An 18,608-nucleotide genomic window follows, 5' to 3' on the forward strand; every position below is an offset into this window, starting at 1 on the left:
TGTTTTAATGGGCTCTGTTGGGCTTCTTTGTTTTGTGGCTGCATGTAAGGAGATGTAGCTCAAGGTTGATAATAAGTGTACTCATCAACAAAGATGAGACAGCCTACAGAGGAGAAGTCAACACCCTGACACAGTGGTGCCAAGAAAATAACCTCTTTCTCAATGCCAAAAAAATGAAGGAGTTGATCGAGAATTAAGGAAGGAACAAAGGCAGACCAGCCCCTATTGACATCAATAGGACTGTAGTTGAGAGGGTGAATGTTTCAAGTTCCCCGGTATATACATCACTGAGGATCTCACCTGGACTGGACATACCGGCTGAGTGGCGAATAAAGACAGCTAAAGAAGTTTGGCATGAGTCCCCAGATCCTCAGGACTTTCTACGGGGGCACCATTGAGAGCATGCTTACTGGCTGTGCCATGGTCTGGTACGGGAACTGTACCTCCCTCAATCACAGGGCACTGCAGAGAATGGTACGGACAGCCCAGTGCATCTGCAAATGTGAACTTCCCTCTATTCAGGACATTTACAGCAGCAGGTGCATAAAAAGGGCCCAGAGGATCATCAGAGACTCCAGCCAATCCAATTACAAACTGTTTCACCTGCTTCCGTCTGGCAAACGGTACCGCAGCATTAAGGCCAGAATCAACAGGCTCCAGGACAGCTTCTTTCACCAGGCCATCAGATTTATCAATACACATTGATCTGATTGCATATCTGACTGTACACTGATCTGATTGGTTATCTGACTGTGCACTGATCTGACTGTACATTGATCTGATTGTGTATCTGACTATACGTACATTTATACAAAACAATTACGTATACAATCTTAGTGTCTGGGCAATATCCTCCCAAATCTCCCTTCCTTATTGCTTGTACATTGCAACCGGTATGCAACATAAGAGTTTTACTCCTTCATGTTGTGAGATGTTGTAAAAAATGAAAATAAATCCTAATTCTAATTCTAATACATAGTCATAGTCATTGTCATACTTCATTGATCCCAAGGGAAATTGATTTTCATTACAGTTGCCCCAACCAAGAATAGTGTATAACTTGTTGACCTTTGACCTTTGAACAATACGTTGACCTTTGAAACACTGAGCAGGTCAGGCAGCATCTGTAGAAAGAGAAACAGACTTAATTCTTGAGGTCAGAAACACTTAAGAACTGAGAAGAGACCAATCAGGTCAGTGCTTATGTTCCTTGTCACCTGACCTGCCTTAACCAATCTCCAGTTAAGTTTTTGTCTTCCCTATTTCTCCTCCCGCTACGTCTGCTATCAAAACTAACGCCCCTCTACGTTTCATGCAATTCCAATGAAAGATTCCTGACCTGAAACGTTGACAGGTTTTTCTTTCCACAGATGCTCTTTGACTCTGTCAGCAAACCAGTGAAGGTGGATCGAGAGAAGATAAACAAAGCATCATTCTTCAAAACTCGAAAGAATACAAGTCCAACTTTTACAGCTGTTTGTGACAGAACAACACTCTCACCAAAGGAAGTTTTAGTCTTGTGAATCTCTTCTGTGCTGGTATATCCTCCTAAAATAACGTGTAATTAAGTATGCCAGCAGATTTTGTAAAAATGTCATCCTTGTTTGCTAAAAGAAAAACAAAGAACTCCTTTGCTGGTATGTTGATCTTGTCAAACATTATTGTATTACCAAACTGAGGCAGCACAGTAGAGCAGTGGTTAGCACAATGTTCTACAGTACAGGCAACCCAGGTTCAATTCATTTCCTGCCACTGCCTGTAAGGAGTTTGTGTGTTCTCCCCGTGACCGCGTAGGTTTGCTCCAGGTGCTCCGGTTTCCTCCCACAGTCCAAAGACATACCAGTTGGTCGGTCAATTGGTCAGTTGGTCATTAGGCTAGGATTAAATCGAGGGATTGCTGGTCGGGCTGCGGCTCAAGGGGCCAAAAGGCCTGTTCCACGCTGTATCTCTATAAATGAATGAATGAATAAACTCAGAATGAGCCAAATTCATCGTCACTACCATCCACTAATACAGAAAGGTATCAAATTTTAAACCTTCATAATCAGTGGCTTGTTGATTAGCTCACCGAGGTGCTGAAAAGTTACTGAATCTTTAGATTTAGTTTTGGGCTTTTTAGTGCACCCTAGCTCTCGTTCTCTAGTTGCTCATCAGAGAGTATGTAGAGAAAGGAGGAGACATGGCAGGGCATCACTTGTCCAGAATTGCCAGGATTTTCCGCAGGGTCCTTTGTTCTACCACAGCCTCCAGTGTGTCCAGTTTGACTCCGATAACAGAGCCGGCCTTTCTAATCTGTTTATTGAGCCTGTTGGCATCACTCGCGTTGATGCCATTATCCCAGCACACCACTGCATAGAAGATTGTACTGGCGGCAACAGACTGGTAGAACATGTGAAGGGGAGGCCTGCACACTCCAAAGGACCTCAGTCTCCTCAGGAAGTAGAGGTGACTCTGGCCCTTCTTGTACACAGCCTCTGTGTTGGTGCGCCACTCAGGTCTGTCATCCAGGTGCACTCCCAGGTACCTGTAGGTCCCCACAAAATCCACACCCTCACCATCAATAGTACAGGGAGCACTGCAGGCTTAGGCTACGTCCACACTAGACCGGATAATTTTGAAAATGCCAATTTCGCGTAAAAATGATAGGCGTCCACACTAGACTTCTTTGAAAATACCTCCGTCCACATTAGAACGGATATTTGGGCGAATCTCCTCCTACTGGGCATGCACACAGGAAACAAGTGAAGAGGAAACGGTATACTTGGTGCACATTTGTCCGGTTACAGACTAGAAAAACTTAAAAGGAAATTGCCAAACGAAAGGCTTAGTGCGCGTTTCCTCAAAAGTAATTCCTTTTGAAAACTTTGTCACCTCTAGCTCCAAATCCAACTAATGGGTGTTTTGCACATTATCTAAAATGTTGGAATTTTAGGCATGGCAACAAAATCCTCATTCAGAACAAACTTCCCCTGTTATATTCTAGTTCTGTTTTGGTTGTATTCTAGTCCATTACAATGCACTTTTTTGAGTTAACCACTTTTGCAAGGTAGTTACATTTAATACGTTCACTGATGTGGTTCCAGGTCAGCTGCATTTCTCATTCATGTCAGACCCTGCTGGACCACAGGGAGCTCACTGTGCTGAGTCTACGGGAGCCGCAGTCTCACAGAGCCAGTGACCCAGCTTCAGTCCTGATCTCGATGCCATCTGTTCGCAGTTCGCGTGGGCTTCCTCCGGGCGTACTGTCTTCCTCGTATGTCCCAGAGATTACTTGACCACTGTAAATTGCGACTAGTATGTAGATGAATGGTGGAATCTGGGACGTGAGGACAGGAATGTGGGGAGTAAAATGTAATTCGCAGAGATGAGTGCTTGGCCAGGGCAGACTCAATGGACCAAAGGGGCTTTTTCATTCTGCTGTACTCTTTCACACTATGACTAAGTTGTGACTTTAAAAATGCACCTCCCACGAGAATGAAAACCGCACAGTAAGGTAGTGGTTAGTGCAATCGCTTTACAGCACCAGTAATCACCAAAGAGGGTTTCGATTCTCGCCACTGCCCGTTAGGAGTTTGTTCGTTTTCCCCGTGACCCCGTGGGATACCACCGGGTGTTCCAGCTTCCTCCTTCATTCCAAAGACATACAGTTAGGGCTCGAGTTCGTGAGCTGTGTTGGCGCTGGAGGTGTGGTGACTCTCGCAGGCTGCCCCCCAGCACAGTCCTCGCTGATCTGATTTCTTACGCAATGGTGCATTTCACCATATGTGACAAATTAAACCAGTCTAGATCTAGAGTACCTGCAACTATAACCACCACCAAGACAATAAAAAACCCTTGGAGGACAAACAGAAATTCAGGTCCCTGCTCCAGCTTTCGTGCCATATTTCTTGGCCTCTCCGGCCCGAAGAAGAATGTTTAACTCGTTCTTAAATATTTGGCTTCGACTGCTTTCTGCACAGATTCGCCACCTGCTGGGAGAAGAAGCTCCTGTCCATTTCAGTCATTGACTTCTCTAACTTCCGTTCATGACCCACCTCCTCTTCGTACCCCATCCATTATTTATTTATCTTTTATTATTATTAATTTTTTCTCTCTCTCTCCTTTTTCTCCCTCTGTCCCTCTCACTATACGCCTTGCCCATCCTCTGGGCTTCCCCCCTCCCCCTTTCTTTCTCTCTAGGCCTCCTGTCCCATGATCCTCTCATATCCCTTTTGCCAATCAACTGTCCAGCTCTTGGCTCCATCCCTCCCCCTCCTGTCTTCCCCTATCATTTTGGATCTCCTCCTCCCCCTCCCACTTTCACATCTCTTACTATCTCTTCTTTCAGTTAGTCCTGACGAAGGGTCTGGGCCCAAAGCGTCGACTGTACCTCTTCCTATAGATGCTGCCTGGCCTGTTGCATTCACCAGCAATTTTTATGTGTGTTGTCAGCCATAAATGGCTCCTCCTTAGACTGACAACAACCACTGACCTTGGACTCCCCAAATAAAGGAACGTCCATCCATCCTCTGTTTAACTTGTTTGTATGTGAGCATGTTGTCACACGGAATAATTAAGGTGATCACCACTGATTTCTTTAAGAGGAAATTGGATGGGTATGTGAAGGAGGAAGAAGATAATTTACCATGAACCTGGAAGGTACACCTAGATGCGTGTCATGCAGTGGATGACCGGCAAGACCAGTTGGGCTGAAAGGTAAGACCTTGGATTGTACGGATATGTTTCAATAAAATCACCTCTCATTCTTCTAAACTCCAAAAGACACTGATCCAGCTTCTTTGGCTGCTGGAATTAGCCTATTGAACCCCTTTTGGTCTGCTTCCAATGCTACTATATCCTTTCTGAAATAAGGTGCCTGAACTTTTGTACACCACCCCCCCCAACCCACACCATTTCCACTGCTCTCAGGACTAAGTCTTTCATAGATCTACATTACATAAAGTGCTTTCAGTACATAGTTACACAAACTCGCAAGTTACGACATAACAACTGACAACCTTCACCGTGCCAAGAGTATCCTCCTTGTCATCTTTTGGTTTTCACCTTTTTGTAACCCGGCAGCATGACCTATCATCAATCCAACCTCTCTGATGTATCTGAAATGAAAGAAGTTGACAGGTCCATGAAGAGAGGACAGGGAAGTGGGTCCAGCAGGACTGTTCTTACACCCAGACAGTACAGACACAGTGAGTAGAACAGATGCCTTCCATGAGTACCCATTCTGTGACTACTCAGCAAATGCCTGAAAACCATTAGACCATAAGTCCATAAAACACAGGAGCAGATTTAGGCCATTCAGCCGATCGAGTCTGCTCCACCTTTCCATCATGGCTTATTTATTATCCCTCTCAACCCCATTCTCCTGCCTTCCCCCTGTAACCTTTGACACCCTTACTAATTAATCAAGAACCTATCAATCTCTGCTTTAAACATACCCAATGACTTGGCCTCCACTGCCATCTGTGACAATGAATTCTACAGATTCACCACCCCCTGGCTTTAAAAATTCCTCCTCACCTCTGTTCTAAAGGGACATCCTTCTATTCTGAGTCTCTGTCCTCTGCTCCTAGACTCCCTGACTATTAGAAATATCATCTCCTCGTCCACTTTATCTAGACCTTTCAATATTCAAAAGGTTTCAATGAGATACAACGCCACCCCCCCCCCCCCACCCATTGGTCTAAACTCCATTGATTACAGGTTCGGAGCTATCAAATGCTCCTCATACATTAACCCTTTCATTCCCAGGATCATTCTCATGAACTTCCTCTGGACTCTCCCCAATACCGGCACATCCTTTCCTAGATAAGGGACCCAAAACTGCTCACAATATTCCAAGTGCAGCCTGACCATTGCACAAGGACTCCCAAATCCCCTTGTACCTCTGATTTTTTTAATTTGCTCCCCACATAGAATGTAGTCTATGCCTTTATTCCATCTACCAAAGTGCATGACCATACACTTCCCTACAATGTATTCCATCTGCCACCTCTTTGCCCATTCTCCTCATGTCTTCGTCCTTCTGCAGACGTCCTGCTTCCTCAGCACTACCTGCTCTTCCACCTGTCTTTGTATCATCTGCAGACTTGGCCACAAAGCCATCATTGATATATGATGTGAAAAGAAGTTGTCCCATCACCAACCCCTGAGGAACACTACTAGTCAACGGCAGCCAACCAGAAAATGACCCTATTATTACCACTTTTTGCCTCCTGTTAGTCAACTAATCTCCTAACTATGCTACTGTCTTTCCTGTAATACTGTAGGTTCTTACCTTGTTCAGTAGCCTCATACCTTGTCAAAGGCCTTCTGAAAATCCAAGAAGCAAATCGACTGACACTTCTCTTCTTTGTCTATCCTACCGGTTATTTCCTCAATGAATTCCAACAGGTTTGTCAGGCAAGATTTCCCATAGGGACACCTTGTTGACTTCGGTCTATTTTATCATGTGCCTCCAAGTACCCCAAAACCTCAGTCTTAATGACAGCCACAGAACCATTGCAAATACAGCGTTATGAAATAAGACATACTTAGTTCACAAAAAGAAACTTGGAAGTCCAAGTGAAGGATATCAGATGTGAGACATATGATAGAAAAAAAGAGAAAGACAAAAGAGCAAACAAGACAAAAACAGGAGAAAAGCATAAGAAACATAAGAACATAAGAAATAGGAGCAGGAGTCGGCCATCTGGCCTGTCGAGCCTGCTCCACCATTCAATAAAATCATGGCTGATCTGACCATGGACTCATCTCCACCTACCTGCCTTTTCCCCATAACCCTTAATTCCCCTACTATGCAAAAATCTATCAACCTTGTCTTAAGTATATTTACTGAAGTAGCCTCCACTGCTTCATTGGGAAAAGAATTCCATAGATTCACCACTCTTTGGGAAAAGCAGTTCCTTCTCATCTCCATCCCAAATTTACTCCCCCAAATCTTGAGGCTATGTCCCCTAGTTCTAATCTCACCTATCAGTGGAAATAACTTTCCTGCCTCTATCTTATCTATCCCTTTTGTAATTTTATATGTTTCTGTAAGATCGCCTCTCATTCTTCTGAATTCCAGCGAGTAAAGTCCCAGACGACTGAATCTGTCCTCATCGTCTAGCCCCTTCATCTCTGGAATCAAATTGGTGAACCTCCTCTGCACCGCCTCCAAAGCCAGTATATCCTTCCTCAATTAAGAAGACCAGAACTGCACACAGTACTCCAGATGCTGCCTCACCAGTACCCTGTACAGTTTCAGCATAACCTCCCTGCTCTTAAATCCAATCCCTCTAGCAATAAAAGCCAACATTCCCTTTGCCTTCTTGATAGCCTGCTGCACCTGTAAACTAACCTTTTGTGATATAGTTTGGAAGAGAAATAAGGCCTGAAAATTGTCAAGTCTTGCCTGCTGATACAAGAAGCTGGGAAACCATTCCAAATTCACAGACTTCAGTGAAAAATGGGGGCTATGTCACCCACAAAATATGCTTTGATGTCTAACTAAAGGTGGTCCTTTAATCAGATAGTTGCCTTATAAGCATGCTATCCTAGTCCGTCTAAATGCCTGGGCAATGAGACCTTAGGCAATCTTCTACAATGTAGAAAGTCAGATATCTGCACCTGCCAAATCCACACGGTATTTATCTGAAAGGGGAAATTACATCAGCTGCTGAAGATGTAAGCTTTGAAAAGTGGGCCAGAAAGTAGCATGCTACATGATTCTTTTTCAAGAGTTGTTTTTCAATGTTTCCAGTTTAAACAAAGTGCTTTCACATTCTTCTGAGGTTTGGTCAGCCAAACTTTGTAAGGATCACAAACTGCTGGCTATGCAACAAGCTTTCTGGGAGATCTGATGAATGCTTGGAAACTGTCCTATTCCCAAAGGCAACTGAGATTTCTTTAAATCTTTTTATTAGGCAGGATCTGAGAATTATTTCACGCAGGTTAAAAGCAGGGAATTGTTTTGTTATGCCTCCCCTCTTGCTGTGAAACGGGGACATCTCTTTTTCCCTTATTAGGGAGAGAGAGAGAGAGAGAGAGAGAGAGAGAGAGAGAGGGAGAGAGAGAGAGCCTGTGGTATGTCGAGGTGAACGAATAGTCTCTGGGGTACTGCAAGTCTGAGTCTTTATTGATGCTTTGCTGCATGCTTCAGTACTTGTTGTGGGGAGGGCGGCAGTGCTTTTTTGCTGGTGGGGGAGGGGGATCGTTGCTTTGCTGATGCTTGTACATGGGAGGGGGGAGCTGGGGGGACTTTGGCGTTCTAACATTTACCTGTCATTCATTCTTTGGAGCACTCCTCTATTTCGAGGATGTTTGTGAAGAAAAAGAATTTCAGGATGTATATTGTATACATTTCTCTGACATTAAATGTACCTATTGAAACTATTGAAGAGGAGATGGCTGGTATTTCACATTAACTATTCCTTGAAAGGTTTCAACACAAGTCTCTAGCTATGAATTTCTCAGTTCAATCCAGATGAACTTATCCCACTTGTTCTATACTTTTATTGTCAAGACAAAATATCGCCTTCCCAGTTATGTGGCTTGTTGAAAGATCTCAGGTCTGTCAAATACTGCCAGAGGAGTAGAGTACAAATGGAAACACGAGGAAATCTGCAGATGCTGGAATTTCAAGCAACACACAAAAAAATTGCTGGTGAATGCAGCAGGCCAGGCAGCATCTCTAGGAAGAGGTACAGTCGACGTTTCGGGCTGAGAAAAGGAGTCTCGTCCTGAAACGTCGACTGTACCTCTTCCTAGAGATGCTGTCTGGCCTGCTGCATTCACCAGCAACTTTTATGTGTGTTGCTTGAGTACAAATGGAGATGGATATCTTTACATTTCTTAGCCTGTCCTGAAGACAAGAGATTCTGCGGATACCTAGAGTAACACACTTGCACACAAAATGCTGGAGGAACTCAGCAGGTCGGGCAGCATCTACAGAGAGAAATAAACAGCTGATGGTTCAGGCCGAGACCTTTCATCAGGAAGCCAGAATAAGAAGGTGGGGCAGGGGGGTGAAGGGAAGGAGTGCAAGCTGGCAGGTGATAGATGAAACCAGGTGAGGGGGAAGATGGGTGGGTCTGAGGTGACACACCAGGAGGTGACAAGGTGGAAGAGGGAGAGGGCTGAAGAAGAAGGATTCTGATAGGAGAGGGCAGTGGACCATGGGAGAAAGGGAAGCAGGAGGAGTACCAGAGAACAGTGGTGGGTAGGTGAGGGTTAGGAGCAAGAGGGGAACCAAATGGGGAATGGAAAAAGAGAGAACGGGGAGGGCGAGAAATTACCAGAAGTTAGAGGACTCAATGTTCATGCCATCCATTTGGAGGCAGCCCAGATGGAAAATCAGGTGTTGCTCCTCCAGTCTGAGGGGTAAAGGGGTCTTGGCTACTTATTCCTTGGCCTGTAGATATTTTGCTTTACAAAGGAGGCTGTCTAATAACAGGTTCTCATTGCCCAACAAGCCAGGGCTGCCCAATTACACCATGTGACCAATTAACCTACTGACCCATATGTCTTTGGGCTGTGGGATGAAGCTGGGGCACGCACATGGACACGGGGAGAACATACAAGCTCCTGACAGGCAGCAGTGGGAATTGAGCCCTGGTCACTGACTGGTGCTTTAAAGCGTTGCTCTAACTGCTGTGCTGCCGTGATGAAGGAGCGTATTTCTGAAGCTTACAACTCCTCAAGGGCATCTTGAAGTAATATAAAAGTTGGGAAGGTCATGTAGCAGATGCACAGGACACTGTGAGGCTCCTCATGGAGTATTGTGCTCAGTCCTGGTCATCCTGCTACAGGAAAGAGTGCAGGTACTGCCATAACTTGAGGTTCTCTGTTATGGTGAAAGTCTGGGCAGACTAGGACTATACCCCTTGGATCACAGGAGACTGAGAGGTGATCTTATAGAGGTGTATAAAATCACGAGGGGTGATCTGGTGAATAAACTTAGTCTTATTCCCAGGGTTGGGGAGTCAAGAACCAGAGGGTCATAGTTTTAAAGTGAGAAAGGAGAGATTTAATAAGAACTTGAGAGGCAATTCTTAGACAAAGGACAGGTATGTATGTGGAATGAGCTAGCAGAGGAAGTGATTGAGACAGGTATAGTAACAACTTTTAAAACAGTTGGACAGGTACATCGTTTGGTAAGGTTTAGGGGGTGGTGAGATCAGCGCATTTGTCATCTATGAATTCGCTGATGACCCAAACATTACTGGCAGAATCTCAGATGGTCATAAGGAGGCGTACAAGTGTAAGGTACATTAGCTGGTTGAGTATAGAGTCGCAACAACAACCTTGCATTCAACATCAGTAAGACCAAGGAATTGATTCTGGACTTCAGGAAGGGGAAATCAAGAGAACACATACCTGTCCTCACTACTTCTTGTTTTTTTGCTCTCTTTTTACGCTACTTATATTTATATATTTCTTATTGTAACTAACAGTTATATTGTTATGTATTGCATTGTACTGCTGCCGCAAAACAACAAATTTCATGACATGTCCCAGAGATATTAAACCTGATTTGGATTCCGATTCCATGGTGTTCGACTCCATCTCGTCGATTGAAGCATCGAGGAAGAGTGAGACATCGAGGCGAATGCGGAAGGTGAGCGAGAGTTTCGGTGCTGACTGCTTGCCTTTTGATCGCTGCAGGTGAAGGAGTCTGTGAGTGGCTTATCGCCATGTGGCTCACTGTAGCAGGCAAGTAGGCCTCAGCGCTCGCGTGGTGTCCCTCTCTTTCAATGACGTTAGTGATGTCGGTGGATGTTACCATGGCTTGGCACTTCTGGATTGGACTATTGCGTTTATGGACTGTGGACTTTTTCAAACATGGTTTTTATATTCTGTGTTTTTCGCCTGTTCCTTTTCCACTTCATTGTGCGAAGGAAGGGGGTGGGGTTTGTTGCATTCTGTTAGATTTTTTTTTGTGCAGGGGAGAGGTTGTTTGGGTGGTGATGTTCCTTTTGCATTTTGTGCTGGGGAGGGGGGTTTGGGGTTGATGTTCTTCCATTTTGTTCGTTTTTTGTGTGGGAGGAGGGTTTGGGGGGGTTGATAATTGGGCTGCTGTTCTTTTTTGTGCGGGGGGGTTGATGTTTCTCTCTGAATGACTTTCATGTTCTTTCTTTGTTTCGTGACTATCTGGAGAAGACAAATCTCAGAGTTGTATTCTGCATACATACGTTGAGAATAAATGAACCTTGAACCTTTGAATTCTATGGCATAAAAGATAGATGTTATAATGGCTTCCTCAATAATGAAAATAAGGTATGTTTCAGTTGGTGCATAGATCAACAAGCTCTTAAATGAGGAACTGGACAGAATACTATCAACACTGTAGCGTTTTGAATGAAGCATTAAACTTCTAATTTGATCCCATTACAATGATTCAAGACAATGCAGAATAAAATCCCCAAGATGCCTGAACAACATTTATTCTTCAAACAAGATCATTAGAGCAGCCTCATTCTTTCTCTGGCATTTACCTCACTTTTCACAAGTCAAAAAATGCAAAAATTGAGAAGTATGTTTTACTGGTACTATAAAGGATGGTATTTAACAGACTTGGAAATTCAAGATCCCAGCTCTGAATCAAATACTCTAGTTGCTTATTTTTATTCTGATGTGGATCAGTGTTTTATTGCTAGGCGCATATATATAGGGTGCCTAAGACTTTTGTATAGTACTGTATTTGTCAATGTGGAGCAGAGAGCGAGTTTGTGAATGTGGCAGGAGCAAAAGATGGTGGGAATGACGAGGGTGGAGTGGCACAGGAGGGGTGTGGGACAGGTGGCAGAGAAGGAGTGCCAGGGGGTGGCACGGGTGCAGACACACCCAGCCCTGAGACACCAGGCAAGGTCATTTGATTCCAAACAATTGGTTTATTGATCCAGTGCTTCCCACTCCCTCCCCTCTCCCTTCTCCTTTTCCCAACCAAGATTCCCCTCTCCCTGCCCCCTTCCCACTCCCAGTTCACAATAGAGAACCACATCAGAATCAGGTTTATTATCACTCATATATGACATGAATTTTTTTTTTGCGGCAGCAGACCAGTTCAATGCAGAAAATTACTACAGTAATGTGTAAAAATCTTAGGCTCTCTGGCTATTTTTATATATATTTGTGTGCGTGTGTGTGTGTCTAAGACTTTTGCACAGTAGTGTATGTAACAGCAATACTTTCATGAACATTAAGAATTAATACAACACACAAAAAGCTGGAGGAACTCAGCAGGTCAAACATGGAGGCAAACGGCATTTCAGATTGAGACCCTTCAGCTGGACTGGTAGTGCCTGAATGAGTCCAGATGAGAGGTCTTCATCCAGAATGCTGTGTGTCCATTGATGCTGCCTGACCTGCTGAGTTCCTTCAGCTCTCTGTGTGCTGTTCCAAACTCCAGCCTCTGCAGTCTCCGTGAAGAAATGATGGATGTCTGTGCCAAATCAGAACAAGCCACTATGGAATTCTCACCCTGGATAAGGTTATAGTTCCTCGTCTATGCTGCAACAAGTTAATTCTGCAGAAATGTCACCATATAATACCTGTATCAATGCCTTTGTATTGGTGAGAAGTGTTGCCCTTGTGAAATGGAAGCTTACGATACAGAAAGCACAAGGAGCCCTTAGTCATTCACACAAATTCAGCACCATTCGATTGTTTCACATTACTTCACATATCTATGCAAAGTACCAAATTCCACCTGACTACCTGCTCTTTCAGCACTTCAATTTGCAATGTAAATTATTTTACAAGACTACAATTTTTGACGTAAGAAAATTGTCCATTAAACGTCCATTTAAATTATCTAGGCAAGCCAAAAAGGAATCCAACAACTCAAAACAAAATTCCCTTTTTTTCCCAAATGCTACCTGACCTGCTGTGTATCTCCAGCATTGTTCATTTGCTTTTTGTCTCTCACTCGTCTATTTGTTAATTCCTTCTCCACACAGAAGTGCTTTGATTAATGAGCCTTTGCCAGCCTTGATTACAAAGCACCAACTGCATTTGTTCAACAAACAGTCTGTCAGAGAAACTTAGCGCATCGAGCAACATCTGCTGGAGGAAAGGAAGTGTCACCATTTCAGGTCGGAGCTGCATCAAGACCGGAAACATCGACAATTCTTTCCTCCAGCAGGTGCTGATCAGTCCACTGAGTTCCCCCAGCAGATTGCTTGTTGCTCCACTCTCATATCTCCAACTGCGTTTGTTCTCCGAATTTCCCGGTCTCTACCTCATCACAGGCACCCCCTTTGTTCTTTCCACCCATCTCCCTCAGCCCTGCTTCGCAACTTAAAGCACACTTGCTTTCTCAATTTTCTAGATCTGACAAGAAGTCATCACTCTGAACAGTGAGCTGTTTCCCTCCCAACAGATGCAGAAACATTGTTGCTGCTTTCCAGACTTCAATACTGTACATCCAGTGTAAGGAATACATGTACCCTGCAACTTTGTATCTAATCCATTAGCTAGTCTTTGAAACATGCAGTTAGTTGCATTTCCATTTGCATCATACGTTTTTTCCATTAGCCTTGAGGCATTTTAAGTTCAAGTTCAATTATCATTCAACCATGAATGAATATAGCCAAACGAAAGGGTTTTCTTCCAGGGCCAAAGTGAAAACAACATTACCAACAGCATAAAGCACACCTCACAGAGTACAAAGCACTAATAGCACATATGATTACTAATTCAGGAAAACATAACATGTAACACATATCAAAGTTGCTGGTGAACGCAGCAGGCCAGGCAGCATCTCTAGGAAGAGGTGCAGTCGACGTTTCAGGCCGAGACCCTTCGTCAGGACTAACTTCAGCAACTTTGATGTGTGTTGCTTGAATTTCCAGCATCTGCAGTATTCCTGTTGTTTGCGTTTAAAAACATAACATGTTGTATGTTTAATATTTCAGTTTAATTTGAGTATTACTATAAATATTTTGTTTGATTAAGCATTCTTGTTTTTTTTTAAATAATTCATTATGGCTATATGTTAATATGAATGGGATACATCATCACACCCACGTCATCCAGGCGCGTCTCGCTAAAAGTAAAGCCAAGAATGTACGTGAGTTATTCCCAGTTCTCTTGTTTTCCTTTCAATTGGTTTTTATGTATTACCAATGTCCAACAGGGTCTTGCAATCACAAGACTATCACTTCCGCCATTTTTTGGACCACTGGCCATTCAACAGTACACAACAAGTCCATCAAACTCTTTAGAAAATTTGTGAACACAGTATCCACTGGATTGTTTTTCATCAGGATACTGCCTGTAGTGTTAGCATTTATTGTCCATGAGCTATCCAATCAGCAAAAAGCTGGTTTCCTGACTCTTTGAACCTGCATCATCCTTTTGGTGTTGCTCAGAAGGAAGTTCCAGCATTTAGAAAGTAATAATTTCCAAGATATAATGTTGTGCAGTATGTGATGCAGCTACAGGAGCTGGAATTCCCATGTGCCCATTCACTCCATTATGGTAAGTCATGCCGGTGATCTCCATAGTTGCTTTACTGGGTAACTACAGTGCATTTTGTGTATGATAGATGACGGACAGTTCCTAGCACTTCATGTTATCAATTCATGAGAATGAGGAACAAGCCAATGTTTGACCAATTTAAGCGCTGAGCCGAATTCGAAAGGATGAGTATGGGCCGAATCGAGATGGCAGGCTCCAGGCCTGAGAGCATATTGAAACGGAAGGTTCCAGGTCTGAGGGTGAGGAACGACCCACTGTTTGACTGATTTAAGCACCAGGGCAGATTGAAAAGATCAGGATATTGGGGCTGGAGGCAAGAGGCAGCCTGGTGTTAAGCTCACTGCTCCGCCAGGTTTACTTGTCTCTGCACTGAACTAAGGCTGCGGCCTGCAACTAACAGGCTCCTGGGTCGGCTGTGGACTCACTTTTGTGAACTTCAGATCTGAATGTCGTTTGCTTACTTTTATTGTTTGCATGATTTGTTTTTTTTTCCTGCGCATTGGATGTGTGATAGTCTTTTTTTAAATGGGGTCCATTGGGTTTCTTTGTTTCGTGGCTGCCTGTAAGGAGATGAATCTCAAGGTTGTACATAGTATATGTACTGTACTTCGATAATAAATGTACTTTGAACTTTGCCAGCCCGGATATCATCTTATCCTTGGTAAATGCAGAAAAAAGGAGCATGGGTAGTGGAATCGGAATCGGAATCTGAAGCAGATTTATTATCATTCACTTATTGCTTTGTGGCTGCAGTATAGTGAAAAGTTAGAAAACCACAATACGAAAATAAATAAACAGCGCAAAAAAGAGGGAGTAAACAAATGTGTTCATGGCCCATTCAGAAATCTGATGATGGGGAAAAGAAGCTATTCCTGAATCATTGACTGTACCTCCTCCCCCATCAAAAAAGGACATCTCCCCTATGGCAAGGGTCCTCAGTGATGGATACCAGTGCTTTGAAAATCCATCTCTCAAGGACTTTCTTAATGATGAGGAGGGTTGTGCCAGTGATGGAACTAATTGAGACTATAACCTTTGCAGCCCCTTGTATGATATGATTCGAGCCTCTATATCAGGCTGTGATGTAACCAGTCTGAATGCCCGCCACCATACACCTATAGAAATTTGCAAATCTTCTCAAGCTCTGAATGAAGTAGAGCAACTGGCATGCCTTCTTCACAATTGCATAAATGTGTTGGGTCTAGGATCAACCATCAGAGATGTTGAAAGCAGGAACTTGAATCTGCCCACCCTTTCTGATCAACACACACACACACACACACACACACGCTGGAGGAACTCAGCAGGCCAGGCAGCGTTGATGGAAAAGAGTACAGTTAGTGTTTTAGGCTGAGAGGAAAAAAAGCTGAGGAATAGTTTAAAGGTGGTGGGGGAGGGGAGAGAGAACAGCCAGGTGAAAGGTGAAACTGGGAGGGGGAGGGATGAAATAAAGACCTGGGAAGTTGATTGGTGAAAGAGACAAAAGGCCATGGAAGAAGGGGGGGGGGGGGGTTGGAGCACCAGAGGGAAGCAATGGGCAGCTAAGAAGATAAGGTGAGAGGGGGGAAAGGGGATGGGAAATGGTGAAGAAGCGTTGTGGGGGGCATTACTAGAAGTTTGAGAAATCGATGTTTATGCCATCAGATTGGAGACTACCCAAACAGAATACAAGGTGCTTGTCCTCCAACCTGTGTGTGGCCACATCATGACAGTGGAAGAGGCCATGGATAGACATATCGGAATGGGAATGGGAGGTGGAATTAAAATGGGTGGCCACTGGGAGATCCCAATTTTCCTGGCAGATGGAGCACAAGTGCTTGGCAAAGCAGACTCCCAAACTATGTTGGGTCTCACTGATTATACAGGAGGCCACATCCTTTCCGATGCTGCCTCTTTAATTAGGACTGACATGTGTTCCTCTGAGTTCCCCTACCTGTAGTGAAGTCCACAATCAATTCCTTGATTTTGCATATGTAAAAATGTGAGATTGCTGTTGCAACACCACTCAACCAGTCGCTATACAGTCAGTGGTCACTTTATTAGGTATATCTGCTCATTACTGCAAATATCTAATCAGCCAGTCATGTGGCAGCAACTCAGTCAAAACACACACAGTGAACAGGTTCAGTTGTTGTTCAGACCAAACATCAGAATGCAGAGGAAATGTGACTTTGACCATGAAATGATTGTTGGTGCCAGACAGGGTGGTATGAGTATCCCAGAAACTGCTAATCTCCTGGGATTGTCACACACGTCTCTAGGGTTTACAGCAAATGGTGCAAGTAGGAAACAATCCAAACAGCAGCTGTTCAGAGGTTGAAAATGCCTTGTTAATGAGAGAGCTCAGAGGACAATGGCCAGACTGATTCAAGCTGACAGGAAGGTGACAATAATTCAAATAACTCACATTACAACAGTGGTGTGTAGACCAGCATGTCTAAATGCACAGTACATCTAACTTTGAAGTAGATAGGCTACAGCAGAAGACCACACTAGGTTCCACTCCCTTACCTAACAAAGTGGCCTCCCCTTTCCCCCCCCCATCTGAGATTCTACCAACAACTGTAGTGTCAGAGGTGAATTTGTAGGTGGCATTTGAGTTATGTTTGTGTAAAGAGCAGTGGACTAAGCACACATTTTTGATGTGCACCTGTGTTGATTGTCAGGAAAGTGCAGATTTTGTTACCCATCTCCTAATAACAAAGTTGAGGATCCTGTTGCAGAAGGAGACCCAGGTTTTGAATCTTGGTGATTAGTACTGAGGGGATGATGGTATTGAATGCTCAGTTGTAATCAATAAGCAGCAGGCTGATACAAGTTTTACAGGTGTTCAAATCAGAGTGGACAGCCAGTGCAATTGGCCTGTTGTGGCAGTGGGCAAATTGCAAGGGGTCCAGGTCAGGAGTTAATTCTAACCATAACCAACCTCTAAGTCCTTTGTTACAGTTGAGACAGCTCACCCCGCTCTTAGTGTGATTGCTGCCCTTTTGAGCAGGTGGGAACCTCACACGGCAGAGCGGAGGTTGAAGCTAGTTGGTCAGCAGTGGTTTTCAGCATCAGGTAAATCATTGGAGCAATTGGGGAGTGAAGCATCATCACCATTTACACTGTTAGGTTTTGTTTTATAGGAAGTAAAGGTATGCACATCTCTCATGCATCTGATTGTGTCTCCAGCTTGAAGTTGCCTTTTGACCCCCCCCCTCCCAAATAGCCTTCCATAGGTCATACCTGGACTTCCAGTAGGATGCTCAATTGCTAGGCTTCAATACCACAGATCTAACACTCAGCAGAGCAGGGGGAGAGAGGGGTGGTAAATGCAAGGAAATTCTGTCCGTGCTGACTTTTTTTGTCCATCTACACTGACCCCATTTGCCTGCATTTGGAGCATATCCTCTCCGACCATGCCACTCTGAAGTGTAGCAACCATTTCAGGTTCCACCATCACCTCTGGCAGTGCATTTCAGATGTCAACCAACCTTTGTATTAATCTCAAAGATCCCTTTTATATCTCCTACTTCTCATCTTAAACTTCAGCCCTTTTCTTTTTGCTAACCCTACTGTGGGGAGAAAATGGTTTTGACTACCTGCCCTTTCTATGCATTTCATAACTTTTTAACCTCTCAGGTCACTCCTCAGCCTCCTTTACTCCAGGGCAAACAAGCCCAGCCTTTTCCCATAAACAGTCTTCCAATTCAGGCAACATCCTGACAAATCTCCTGTACACTCTCCAGCACAACCACAGCCTTAGATCAGACAAGTCATTAATTGCAATCTTCTATGTTTAGAAGAATAGGAATTCTGCAAGTAGGGAAATGACACACCTCAAGGAGGTAAAATAATGTGACAAAAAAAAACTTAAGACTTAAGGTGCATTGTGTTTGCACGCAATTGAAGCCTGAAGAGGCCAGTCCAATTTACTAGGTGAGCAAATTTGGTTAGCCTCATCATTGCTCGTGACTGGAATTCGTCATGGTGAGCTTCATGGAATCCAAATAGTCAGGTTTCTTGTTGTAGACTCTGTAGAGATTCATTAAAAATAACAAAGCATATTCTTCTTTGGGAGGACTAGAATTCATGATCAGAGTTTATGTTAAACTTGCATAGAACCTTGGTTTGGATACATCTGGGAATAATGTGCACATATTGTA

This window comes from Mobula birostris, chromosome 2 (assembly GCF_030028105.1).
Source record: "Mobula birostris isolate sMobBir1 chromosome 2, sMobBir1.hap1, whole genome shotgun sequence".
NCBI lineage: Eukaryota > Metazoa > Chordata > Chondrichthyes > Myliobatiformes > Myliobatidae > Mobula > Mobula birostris.